The sequence below is a fragment of the Camelus bactrianus genome, chromosome 5 (genome assembly GCF_048773025.1).
Source record: "Camelus bactrianus isolate YW-2024 breed Bactrian camel chromosome 5, ASM4877302v1, whole genome shotgun sequence".
NCBI classification, from domain to species: domain Eukaryota; kingdom Metazoa; phylum Chordata; class Mammalia; order Artiodactyla; family Camelidae; genus Camelus; species Camelus bactrianus.
Genome location: NC_133543.1, coordinates 43,617,995 through 43,631,577, shown reverse-complemented (window position 1 = coordinate 43,631,577; position 13,583 = coordinate 43,617,995). Strand labels below are relative to the sequence as shown.

The following is a 13,583-nucleotide window of genomic DNA, read 5'->3' as shown; positions in this document are numbered from 1 at the left end:
GAAAAACATTGACTACAATTAAGTTAAAAAAAAAAGCTAATAGAAACAATTCTGAGTACATTGAAAAGGTTTGTCTAACACATAAAAACTTACGTTGTTATGTGGTATGTTTTTATATCTATAGCACTCTTCTTTGGTGTTACCTGCTATGCTATTTGTTTAGGAATTTGCTTGATGTAAAACGCTATATAGAAAGCTTGACTGAATTGAATGTCTGCCATTTATGTGAATTGTAGGTAGGTAAAAAATGTTTAAATAGTTAAAAGCACATAGAACAGATGGTTTTAAATTATACATGCAACAAAGGACTAGAAGATTTGGCAGATTATAAATGGCAAGCAACAGAGGATAAGCAGTTTAAGAAAATGGTAGTTAAGTACATTTGATGTCTCACACCTATTGTAAACACTGTACATATTGTCACTGTGCTGCATAATCAATAATTTAGACACACTGAGGTACTTGTAAGTTTCAAGTAGAAAAAAGATCTTACAAATGTTCGAAATGAATGGTTGAATGTAAAATTACTTTAAGCCCATAATGACAAGAGTTTATTTTTTTTTTTTAGGAAATCAAATTGTATGCTTTAAAAACTAGAAGTTATTTATGAGAACTTAATATTTTTGTATTCATATAATGCTTTGGAGAGAAGTAGAAGTAGATACATATTTTGAAATGCAGAGAATAGTGTATTTACTGTTATATGTTAAACTAGGGCTGAATTTTAGCTGCATTTACTCTTTCAAACACTACTGAAAAATATTTTTAGACTATCTGTCTTGGAAATGCATTTATTAGAATACTGTTGTCATGAGTTACTAAATACATATTAATTCAGGAAGGATATATTTTAGTATTAATTTTTCAGTTTTGTTCATAACGTAATGGTAAGGTTTTGCTTGGTGACTAGTTTTGTTTGAAATCTTTCAGTTTTCAAAATGGAAAGATTTGTATGTAGGTTTTGCCTTTCTAGAAGAATTTGGGTGATTATATTTAGCATTTTCAAAAGATTTAAAATAAGTTAAAGTATTCAACTAGGCAGAAATTTGTTTTTATTTTATAAGCCATTTATTTTAAAATGCATATGAGACTGTAATGGAAACCTTGGAATGTTAATTCTGTTGCCCTTTCTCCCATTTCTTTGTTTGCATGTTTATTATAGAACTGCAGTGTAAAGGAGCAGATGTTTTGCCAAACATCCTGATGTGTTGCTTTTTCTTATGGGAGTGCATAACTGTTCCTTCTGATGCATCAACTTGACAGCTGGTTGATTTCATGGAGCTGCTAAGAAGCCATTAGTGGTGTCATTGAATTGAAACAGAACAGTCACTCCTAGCTTGAACTTCAATTGTTAATGTCTTTGTTGCTACTTTTGTGTTATCATACAAGATATAGGATATCACAGTTGCATGAAAGTTCATGTTTTCAGTCTTATTTCCTTGAATTAGTGAAAGTATGTGTTAGAACTTGATTACTTTTAGGTTTAAAGATTTCTCAGAGAGATTTTAAGTTGTAGTTTCTGAGTTTTTGACCTAGTCCTTAGATAGAGCTACCAAAAGAAGATATGATTTAGCACAAAGTAATGTGGGGATTTTGACCCCTAGATGAAATTGTTTCATCAAGGTTTAATTATTTTTAATAAACTTGATGTTCTGAGGGATTAATTAAATTACTTATGGCGGTATTGTAGAAGTTTTTGATTTATATAAAGTTAAATATTTTATATCATGAGGTTTTAAAACGATTGTGCTTTATTTAATAAATGTTGATTTTGTTTGATTAAACATTTCTTTGAACTTTTGTTCCAGAAGATAATCAGAAGAGAAGAGAATTATTGAGGAAAATGGCTGTTTAGGATTTACTTTTCTTTATAAGGAGGTGAAAGTATCATTAAATAATTGGCTAGTAGTCATATAATGATTTTTAAATTTGAAATTTTATTTTTATTATAGTGATAACTTTTATTGATAGTTTCAGCTATCAAACTGTGGTACTAAAATGGTGTCAGGTATCCCATTGGTACCTAAGTGTTTTCTACTTTTTGTAATTATTTGCCTTTTTTGTGTGTGTGTGGGAGATGAGATAGGAAAGAGGGAGAATAAAGAGTGATAATCTCAACAGAAAAAAACCACATTTCTAAAAATTTCTTCAAGAAAACTTTAGGACAATGAGTTTGAGGATAAAATGTAGCTTATCACTATGTTAAGGGATATTTTCTAGTTCCAGTATTTATTGATTTTTAATTTTTAAATATTTAAGTACACTAACAATTTTTCAAAAAGCACAAAATGCATAACGTTTAAAGTAGTGTCTTTAAAAGAAATTCTCAAAATGTGAAATTGATGATTAGAATAATTTGCTGAGTTAAATCCCATTAAAAGAACTTACATAATGTAAACAAATTTAAACATAATATACTGCTGAATGATTCTAGAATTATGATTTCCTAAAATCATTAGGTTTATAGGGATGCTTTTCTTTAAAATAGATTTTATAGTACTGAGACTAAAGCTAAAATTTATATTCAGATAATAATGCTTTTATATAACTTTAATGTAATCACCATACAATTCCTTAAAAAGAAAACTGTTCTGTTATCATGATTAAATTTTTGAGAAATACATTTACTAATAAAATATTTGTGTCATGGCAATGTTCATATAAACTAAATGGTAAATTGAGTTGTATATTAACTGTAAACTTTTTAAAAAGGAATCTTAATGCTTAGCTCATTTTTAGAGATGACATAATTTTAATTGTAGTGCAAATAACCATCTCATAATTTAAGTCGGAATTTTTAATTTAAGTAGGAATTGGGTTTTTCAAAGGAAAGCAGTTCTAAACAGAAGAGTCATAAAAAGTTTAACCTTTCATTCATAAATTTTTCTGTTGATCCTATTAACTTTGAAATTATGGGCAATAAATATGTCTAATTAATTTACAGTTACATATGGAACTTAAACTAAAATGAATGTACATGACTTTTAAATCTGTTTTGAATGGTATGTGATTTGTGGCAAGTCATAATATAGTTGGAGATGTAAAATATTTAAGAGACCTGATATTTCTAAGTTAAACATTGAGCTTTTTAAATGAATAGCTTTTATAAGATTATGAGGTGAAAATACATTTTTTATCACACGTGTTTAAAAATTTACTGTGTAAGATAGGGTGTTTTTAATTTGTTTTTTTAAAATCAAATTAATGCTTTAAAATAGTTTTTATAATTTATGAAATTTGACTTATACTTTGATTCTTTAATGCCTTTCAAATAAAACTTAAGTGTTAGATATTATAATAAGGTAATATGTAGATCGGTACCTTTACTGTGTATATGTGTATGTAAGGAAAAAGGAGCATTTGGTTTGCAGATAATTATTGCATTGGTACATCAGCTATGTGTAGACATATTTGTGTGTTTTTCCTCTGTTTTCTTCTCTTAACACTTTTCCACAAGCATGCACTCATTAATCAAAGACAGTGCACTCCTGCTGAGGGCAGAGAGGTTCATCAAATTGGCAGTCAGTTTGGTGTAAAAAACGGTGTACTGAAGCTCTTAACTCGCTGGGACATAAATAAATCTAAGGTCTTTGTATGCATACCCTGGAGGTTAATACTGTATAATTCAATGTCCTGTCTTTGTTTTTATGATTGATGTTTTTAAATGTTTCAAGCTTGATGCAAGTCTTCTAGTAGGTCAAGTCTGACAATCTGATTGGCTGAAGTAAGAAAGTATTAGGTTGTCAGAAGGACTTTGAGTATGCTGCAGAGATTTTGGGTTTTTTTTCCTACGAGATCATTGTCATATTGCCTGAGCTGTTATAGGAATGTACCAATGATTGACATCCCCCACTGTGATAATGGACCCAGTGCGTGAAATGCCAATAGTTTGGTCCTATTTGTTCAGAAGCTTACTGCTATTTGTATCCTTAACAGAGCTAACATGTAGAACAAGCAAAACTACTGGGATTTCTCTGTAGAAATAGTACTGGGATTTGGCTTTAACATGAATTGGTTGCATATTCATAATTTAAGAACAGCTGGTTACAGCAAGCACATAGTCATTTGCAAGCTATTATAAACCATTCCACTCACACATGGAGCCTGTGCTTGGTGGATTTTTTTTTTTATTGATCTACCTGCATTTAAAATCTGGTCACTGCTGCTACAGAAGCTCTTCATTTTAGCTGTGTTTGCAACATAGAACAGCTTCAATTTTAAATATTTAATTTAAACTAAATGCTGAATAAAATGAAGAATCTTTGAAGGAAACAAGTGTAAAAGGTCAATAATGTGTTACCCATCGTATGTCTCATCTTGGTTAAAACAAACAGACTTAGATTATACAACCATTGTAATTTTTGGAAAATATGTTTTATGATTTTGCTAATAGATAAATAACTAAATTATCTTTGATTTGAAAATATTGTCATTATATTTAACTAGTTAGGTATACTTTTAAGAAACAACACAAACAATAGATTGTGATTAATTAGCCTGTGAAACATTGCATCTAATATATAGAAAAGTGACATTACTTTAATTTTGACTGGTGTAAGGCAAAATAGAAAGGAAAATCAGCAAGACATTATGATTGGATTAGAATAATGCTAAACCTGAAACCATAAAGCTACTCTAATTTTTTTAGAAGAAATCTAGTGAGAAGTCTCTTCTACTTTTTGGGTCACTTCTGGAAAATTAAGCACAACTGTGCTGTCACAGTATTTAAATGACATGTGTGAGCTAGTCCAGCTGTAATAGTTTCCTGCATGGTGTGCTGCCAGTAGTGACTGAAGATAGAGGAGAAAACCACTATATACTAAGCTTTCAGTGAGAAGAGTAGGAGAGGAAAATGTTAAATTTGATTTCAGATATTCTGATAGGAATCACAGGGAGAGCTCTGCCTTGATTTGTGTATGTTAAAATAAGTGGATATCTGAGTGATTTATAATGGTGGTGATTATATTGAGCTGTCCGCACAACATAGTGTTATATTCACATGTGCATGCATGTGTTTGTCCCCACACTAGATGATGAAGTAGCTTTCAGCACTTCAAGGTTGAGTACCAGTCCTAAGAGTGCATTTTACTCTTTCTTAGCTTCACAAATGGCTGGATATGTTGGTAATATAACAGAATATATGGCCAAATTTAATCTAGCTGATAGTAGGCTGTACTTTTTTCTAAATAATAAATTCGAAGGTTATTAAAGGACAATGTGTTACATTTTAGTTTTGAGTTCCATAGGATAGTAACTTTACATATACAGTTAATTTGCCATTATTTGAGGTTGCATTAGTCATTTTGTGAATTATTCTGTGCCCTTTTTTTCTTTTGATTATTGTTCTTTCAGTTATTTCCATGCTCTTTAGCATCGTATCACAGAATAAGCTGAGGAAATACAAGGAAGTAAATTTCAAATGAGTCTAGTTTCCTTTCCTCCCCCACTTCTTGGTAGATCAGATAGAGAAAAATCCTTAGCTTTTCACCAAAATGACGGTTTGGAATTTTATTTGTCTGCATTTTCTGGTTCTTATTATAACAGACAATCACATTTAGATAAAAAGAAATGTGAGGTAATGGACTCAATTTTTAAAATACTAGTAACCCAATAAAACAGTAGAAAATTTAGCCATTACTTGAAAAATGAATTGACTCAGTGATGACCATGGGAGAACCACAGATATTTTATACACTTGTATTGTTCTAGTACTAATAATAGGGGGAAAGGAGAATCCCTTCATTCATCAGATTTATACTGAATGCTATCTTCAAGCACACTCTTACAGAGCTGCAGAATAAAGTTTGTGAAAGCTCAGAGTAGGAGAGAGATGACTTTTGTTTGGAATCTTTAGAAAATGCTCTTTGGTTTAGGTAAAGTAACATTAAATTAGACCAAGGAGAATGATTAAACTGAATATTCAGAGATCAAGAAGAAAGAATTCAACTAAAGAAGGACAGCATGAGCACCCTCTGGAAACAAATTAATTAAAGCGAGGTCTATTGGGCATCTGGAGTAGTTGTGCAACCTTTTTGGGGTCATCCCAGAAAGAAAAAATGTTACAGGTTCTTGTTTTTCCTTTTTTGCTTTCAAAATTGTTTAGCTTTCTCTGGAGAGGTGGGTTAATCTGCTTCAAATCACTCATGTCAGTGATTGTTGTTTGTGGAAGCCAGGTTAAAACTGACAAAACTGCCCTTTCTGGTCAGAGTTTTTCAAATAATTGTGCTTCATGTGAGATTAACCAGAACCACTCTCTTTTCCCTCATTCTTTTCCTATGCTTTTATAAATTTTTTTTTGGAAACCTAATGCATGGTCATAATACTTAGTAAGAACATTGAGCAAAGAGGCCATCCACCTCTGTTTCCCTTTCCTAAATTTGATGGTGAGGAACTAGCTTTCCAAGTTGATTTGATGCCTCTGTCTCAAAAAACACTTCTGTTGGATGAATAAAGAAGACAGACAGACTGGCTGGACTGTCAGTAATAGTATTATCCATAAGGACAGAAGGCAACAAAATGTATAAGCCCTTACTTTAATTATATCAGTACTGGATTTCCCTAATAATTAAAATCTCATGAAGATTAGAGTTTGAAAAGGAAAGATGAAAAAACTTCAAACACAACTGTAAAAGAAAGTCTTAATTTTCAATGGTTAGATTTACCCTAACTTCATTGTTGCTGCACTAAGATAATGAAATTTTTTCATTTTCCTTATTTGCAATATTATGATGAACATATACTTGAAGGGATGTGTTAGAAGAAAACCTTAAAAGTTTTATGTAATCATTCTTATCTTGATGATGGTGAGTTCTGAGGTAAATGAAATTTGGAAATGAATGGCAATAGGTATTTAGTATCCAAATTTAGAGAGAAGCTGTACTTATATTTTCTGGCTTCCATGATGTGTCGTTGAAACATAACATTTGGACTCCCTTGGAAAAAGGATTATTGTTAACATAAACCATTATAGTGATGTAAGAAGCAGCAAAGTCTATCTTGAGCATCTGAAAAAATCAGGGAGCAGCCTGTAAGTCACAGCATAATGTATTGCTCCTTTTCTGGGTTGTTAGTGTAGCATACTGAAAGCAATAAGGTCTGCAAGGCAACAGTAACAGTCAGAGATTATGAGTCAAATCTATTTTAAAAGGGTACTGCAGAGCTAAAAGAAATGTTGTTAGGGAATAACAAGAAAAAGAGGAGATAATTTTAAAGAAGGCTTTTAAATGGGGTTAGGAGAAGTGGAGCATTGTTCTGTAATTGAGTCCTCATGGAAAGTATCAAGATTTTCTTCTTTCTGCTCTAAGTATCTTAGCATTAGATTCCTGTGCATTATTAATATTTTCAGCAGCTTACTGAAAAAATGACTTAACTATAATCATACCTTGGGGATTTCAAGTGGGAAGTTGAAGGGTTAGGGAAGGGCTGTGTAAACAGTACACAGTTGGTCCAGGAAGAGAACATGGAATAACTTTGGCCACTTAGGTAAAAGCTCTGTCCCTTTCTTTCTTCAGAAAGAGATGTTCTTGCCAAAACTCATAAAAGAGAAGAACTTGTTTAAAGAATATGTAAATACTTTTATACTATGTGTGAAATGGGAGTGGAGGAGAGGAGCAAGGCATGCGGGGAGGCGGGGAGGAGCTAAATAGAAAGTGACCAGAATTTCCCTGCTTTTGTTTTTTAATGAAGTGTTCTATGACATAGCACCTTGAATTTGGCCTTTTTCACTTTAATGTGAAACACCTTTTGTGAAATAGGTCATTTTTTGCAATTTATTGCAGAAATTTTATTCTTTGTAGGTAGCATTTAATATGTTGCAGCTGAAGTCTAGAGATACAACTAAATTAACTACACATGCATGGGTAGAAATGAATGTTTGTTTCTGTATTTGCAATCTCAGCAATTCACAAGTGAGAGAAAAATAATCCTGTAGCCACTCATCGAAACAATCGCTTATTAGTTTTTCATGTTTAGTACTATTATGATGTACTAATAGTTCTGTATTAGGTGGTAGTGATTAGTTAAATAAATTGGTCATTAACTTGAGAAGAAGAATAAGGTCAGCATCTATTTCTTAATGACTAGAAACAATTCAGGGTGCCCAGAAATAAAATGCATGGCCCATAATATGCTTAAAGAGTTCACAGTTTACTTAGAAAGGATGTATATAGAGTGAAGTCTCATCTTTTGTGATTTTATATTAGAAATTCAATTATTTATGTTAGGAAAAAAACTGGGGGTAGGAAAGGAAAAACAATTTAAATAGCTGTCATTCACTCAGTGACATGAGTCAAATGTTCTGTTCCTGGGTAGCTCTCACAATGTGGCGTCTTAAACTAAATGTGGCTCTTATGTCTTTAAGTATTTTTTGTGTATCATAGCTTCTAAATACAGGCTTGCTACGTAAATGACATCTGCTTTAGTGTTGGTGGTGAAACTTACTGAGAGACGGTAGAATCCATCTCTGGTGTGGTCCATGTCAGCAATACATTTTACTATATTTTAGTACAACCTACTACTAGAACCTCCCACACTCCCCAATTTGCCAATAAGATGAGTTTCTACTCTATATGAAGGTTGCATGGTTTGGGATAGTTTATACGCTTAAGTATTGTTATTCCTCAAAATGTTAAAAGAAATTGCTTTGGAGTTAAAAGAGTTCAAGGTGAAACTTCAGTTGGGCTTTGAGGGAAGTAGTAGATATTTTAGCTTAGAACAGCAGCCTGAACAAAGGAGAGGATGGAGGGAAACCTAACTAAAATTTGTTTGAAAATAATGGGAGGTAAAGTTAGAAAGGGGAATTTGAATTAGCTAATAGATTTTTAAAGCAGAGGTGTGACATGATTAAAGAGTGTTTTAGAAAGACAGATTTGGAAGAAATGTGTAAAATGTATAAAAAGAAGAGGCTATTAAAAGAAACACTAGTAATTGCAGAAATTCCAATGTCAGGTGGTACTGACTAGACTAACAGCAATGAGAATGGGCTGAAGGATAAAGAAAGGTACATAATTTAAAGGAAGGGGGTGGAGCTAGTTTGGGGAGGTAGGAGATTATATTACCTTACATTCAAATCTGTTTCATGTGACCATAACAATAATTTGATACAGTTGAACACTTGTTTTATCCTTTTCAGATGATGAAAGCGAGAAATAGATTAGCTGTGGATTACCACTTGCCAGTACTTAAATATTGTTTCCACTACATCACACAGTCTCATGATGAGTTTACCTTAAGACAAACTCTCCATCTGTTTTTTAAATCCCTTCTACTTCACTCCTGGTATATCCCATTCTGTATAGATGAATAGTTAATCCAGTTAGCCTAATATTTTTCACTATATTTATGTTTATACTCTGTATGTGTTTATACCACTGCCAAACATCACTTTCTGTAAACCACTGGGAGATAGGAGGCAGCATGTTTTAAGTATATTAGAGACATACTATATGTTATGGATTTCTGAGTGTAGACTTTCATGACTCTATGATTTTGCGTAAGATGTTTCCTGTGTGCAGTTATTTCCTCTCTTTTTGCTTAGTCAAATCTGCTTATTTTCTAATACCCTTCTGAAGAGTTTCTTTTGTGAATCTTCCCAACCCTCTGCCTCCTGACAAGATTATCTGATTCTTCCCTGTGACCCAGTTGAGTGCTAATGGTGGATGATGCATGGTTGTTCAAATAGATTGATTCCTTCCTTCCTAACTTTATAAATAATGCTTCACTGAACACTTTTTATTAATAATACTTTTATATGTTGTTTGACATTATTTCATAGGATAAATACCCAGGAATGCAATTGCTGGGTCAAGGGCTGGGAATACTTTAAGGCTTTTAATATATGTATTGTGATTGTCTTTTGAAAGGATTGCATGATTTTATATGTCACTGGAAATATATAAGTTTACCTATTTATCACACCTTCATTGGAATGGGTATATTTATTATTTTTAGCTCTTGCCAATTGCGATGCAAAAAGTTGTACCTTATTTAATCTGCGTTTCTGTGACTAATTAATTAGAGTGACCGTTTTTCAGTGTCTTAACTGGTTTATTTTTTTGATTAATAATACTTTATTTATTGAAGTATCATTGATTTACCATGTTGTGTTAGTTTCTGGTGACAGCATAGTGATTCAGTTATAAATATATATATTCTTTTTCATTATAGATTACTACAAGATACTGAATATAGTTCCCTATGCTATACAGTAAATTCTTGTTGCTTATCTGTATTATGTATAGGAGTTTGTATCTGTTAATCTGTTACTCCTATTTTATCCTTCCTTACCTCCCTTTCCCCTTTGGTAATGATAAATTTGTTTTCTATGTCTGTGAGTGTTTCTGCTTTGTATATAGATTCATTTGTATTATTTATTATGTTTCACATAGTGATAACATATAATGTATCTTTCTCTTTACTTCATGTCACCTACTTAGTATCACTTTCACTTACTTCACTTAGTATGGTAATCTCTGTGTCCATCTATGTTGCTGCAAATGGCAATATTTCATTCTTTTTATCACTGAGTAATATTCCATTGTATATACATACCACATCTTCTTAAACCAGTCATCTGTTGATGGACACTTGGGTTGTTTTCATATCTTGGCTATTTGTAAATAGTGCTGCTATGAACATTGGGGTGCAAATATCTTTTCAAACTAAGAGTTTTCATCTTTTCCACATTATGCCCAGGAGTGGGATTGCTGGATCATATGGTAAGTCTATTTCTAGTTTTTAAAGAACCCTTCATACTGTTTTCCATTATGACTGCAGTTTACATTCCTATGAACAGTATACTAGGGTTTCCTTTTCTCCACACCCTCTCTAGCATTTATTATTTGTAGAATTTTTAATGATAGCCATTTTGACTGGTGCGAGGTGATACCTCATTGTGGTTTTGATTTGCATTTCAGTAATAATTAGCAGTGTTGAGCATCTTGTCATGTGCCTGTTTCCCATCTCTATGTCTTCTTTGGAGAAATGTCTGTTTATTTGTCCATTTTTGATTGGGTTTGTTTATGTTTTTGATATTGAGTTGAATGAATTGTTTGTATATTTGGGATATTAACCCCTTGTCAGCTGCATCATGTACAAATATTTTCTCCCATTCTGTAGGTTGTGTTTTTGTTTTCTTGATGGTTTCCTTTGCTGTGCAAAAACTTTTAAGTTTGATTAGGGCCTATTTATTTTTGCTTTTATTTCTTTTGCCTTGGGAGACTTAAGAAAATATTGCTACGATTTATGTCTGAGAATGTTTTGTCTATGTTCCCTTCTAGGAGGTTTTGGTGTCATGTCTTATATTCAGGTCTTTAAACCATTTTGAGTTTATTTTTGTATATGGTGTGTGGTTGTGAAGGAGTGTTCTAATTTCATTGATTTGCCTGTGGCTGTGCAGTTTTCCCACTTTTCCACTTGTGGAAGAGACTGTCTTGATTGTATAATCTTGCCTCCTTTGTTGTAGATTAATTGACTGTAGGTGTTTGGGTTTATTTCTGAGCTCTCTAATGTGTTCCATTGATCTATATGTCTGTTTTTATACCAGTACCATGATGTTTTGATTACTGTAGCTTGGTAGTATTATATGAAGTCTGGAAAGGTTATCCTCCAGCTTTTCTTTTTCCTCAGATTTATTTTATTGAAGTATAGTCAATTTACAATATTATATTAGTTTCAGGTGTACAAAATATTGATTCAGTATTTTTATGGATGATACTCCATCTAAAGTTATTACAAAATAATGGCTATATATCCCTCTGGTGTACGATATATCCTTGTTGCTTATTTATTTTATACAGAGTAGCTTGTATCTCTTAATCCTATACCCCTATTTGTCCCTCCCCAGTTCCCTCTCTCCACCGGTAACCACTGGTTTGTTCTTTGTTTTATTTTTGACATATAATTCTTCTCTGTTCCTTTTGCTAGTAAGACTGTCATGTAATGCCCGTATTAAGACTCAATTTCCCATCAACACTTATTATCTATACCACATTTCCACAAAATCTCTATTATAGGAAATGTTGAACTGGATAAGTAAAGGTCAACTTTTTAAAGCATTGGTTTTTTTTTTTATTGTTTTGTTTCTACCTCTTGTAAAAGGACTCCTTCTAAAAAATATTAATTTTATTAGATAATACTGAACATACTGAAAATAAATCTTTCTTGATAAGGTATAGTTATCATCCTGATAAATAATTCTACTACTTATTAGATGCTTGAATTAAGACTATTTAAGAATAGAACTTGGACCTTTAAAAAATAAATTCTCATATTATCTTATATTTGCACTGTTTGCTTGTTTATTATAAAAGTAAGTTGTATATGCAGCTCTATAATTTGCCAGCTATTCCTTCTTACAGTTAATCATGTTCATTACCTTTTGCTTTTTCTTTTTTCTCTTTATATTCATTTAGTTTATTTTCTGACTTCTTAAAAAATTGAGATATATTGACATACAAAATATTAGTTTCAGATGTACAACATAACTTTTCTTAAAATTAAAAGCATATTTTTTTACTAAAAATATTCTGACAAGTTTTGAAAAATACAGAAAAGTATTAAGATAAAACTTTCAAATGTTCAAATTCTATTAATTGCATTTTTATTTTGAAGTTTATTTAGTGTCATGAACCTCCCCTCTAAAAAGTGAAAATGAGGGGACCAGGCATGGAGTGAAATCGTTTTGTAGTATCAAACAGGAAAGAACCAAAAAAACAAACAAAAAAACCCATTGGATTAAGCAACAAGGACATTATTGACCTTGGCAATAATATTTCAGTGGAATGGTTTGGACTTAAGGTAAAGAAATCAAAACATGGAGTTGAGGTAGTTTTTTTTTTTCTTCTTTTTTTTTAAGGGAAAAGGAAAGTAAATTGGGAAGTTACTAGGAAGGAATTGTGAGCTTGAAGATGACTGTCTTAATGATGAAAATTAAGATACAGGGGCAAGGAATGTAATTCAGAAATTTTTCGAGAAGTGGGAAGAAGCAGGTTCCTGACCCATGTCAGACTGATTGACATTGACCAGAAGGAGGGGTACTTCTGTAATTAGAGGGCATTGAGAAAATCTGTGGGTGTGTATAACAATGAGATTGGAGCACTTTCGTGAAAGAAATTTCAAAGAGTTCAGCTTCCAAATGCTAGAAATTCTTCAATCATAAGTGGCTCTTTGCTGTTTTTGTGTTTTGGTTTGGGGTTTTTTGGGGGTTTTTTTTGGAGATTGGGTGAGGTAATTTGATTTACTTATTTATTTGTTTTAATGGTGGGTACTGGGGATTGAACCCAGGGCCGTATGCATACCAAGCATACAGTCTACCACTGAGATATACCCTTACCCCTTCTTTGCTGTTTTTTAATAAAGCAAAGTTTTAATTTCCAATCTTTTTCTGTGAAAGTATGTATATATGTATGTATATATATATTTTTATAAAACAGCAATATGTGTAGTTTTGCATTCTGCTTCTCTCACTTTATTTTCTTTTTACATTATATCATGCACATTTTCTCATTTAATATTTTGAAATAGCATATCATGATTTATTCAGCTACTCAAGTTTCAGATATTTAAATTGTTTTTGATTAACATAT

General features: G+C 31.9%; 1 protein-coding gene across 22 annotated transcripts in view; it reads left to right on the top strand.

Annotated features, from left to right (window-relative positions):
• BAZ2B (bromodomain adjacent to zinc finger domain 2B) overlaps positions 1 to 13,583 on the top strand; it is a 290,518-nt gene that overhangs the window by 55,831 nt on the left and 221,104 nt on the right. The gene's annotated exons all lie outside the window — the stretch shown is intronic.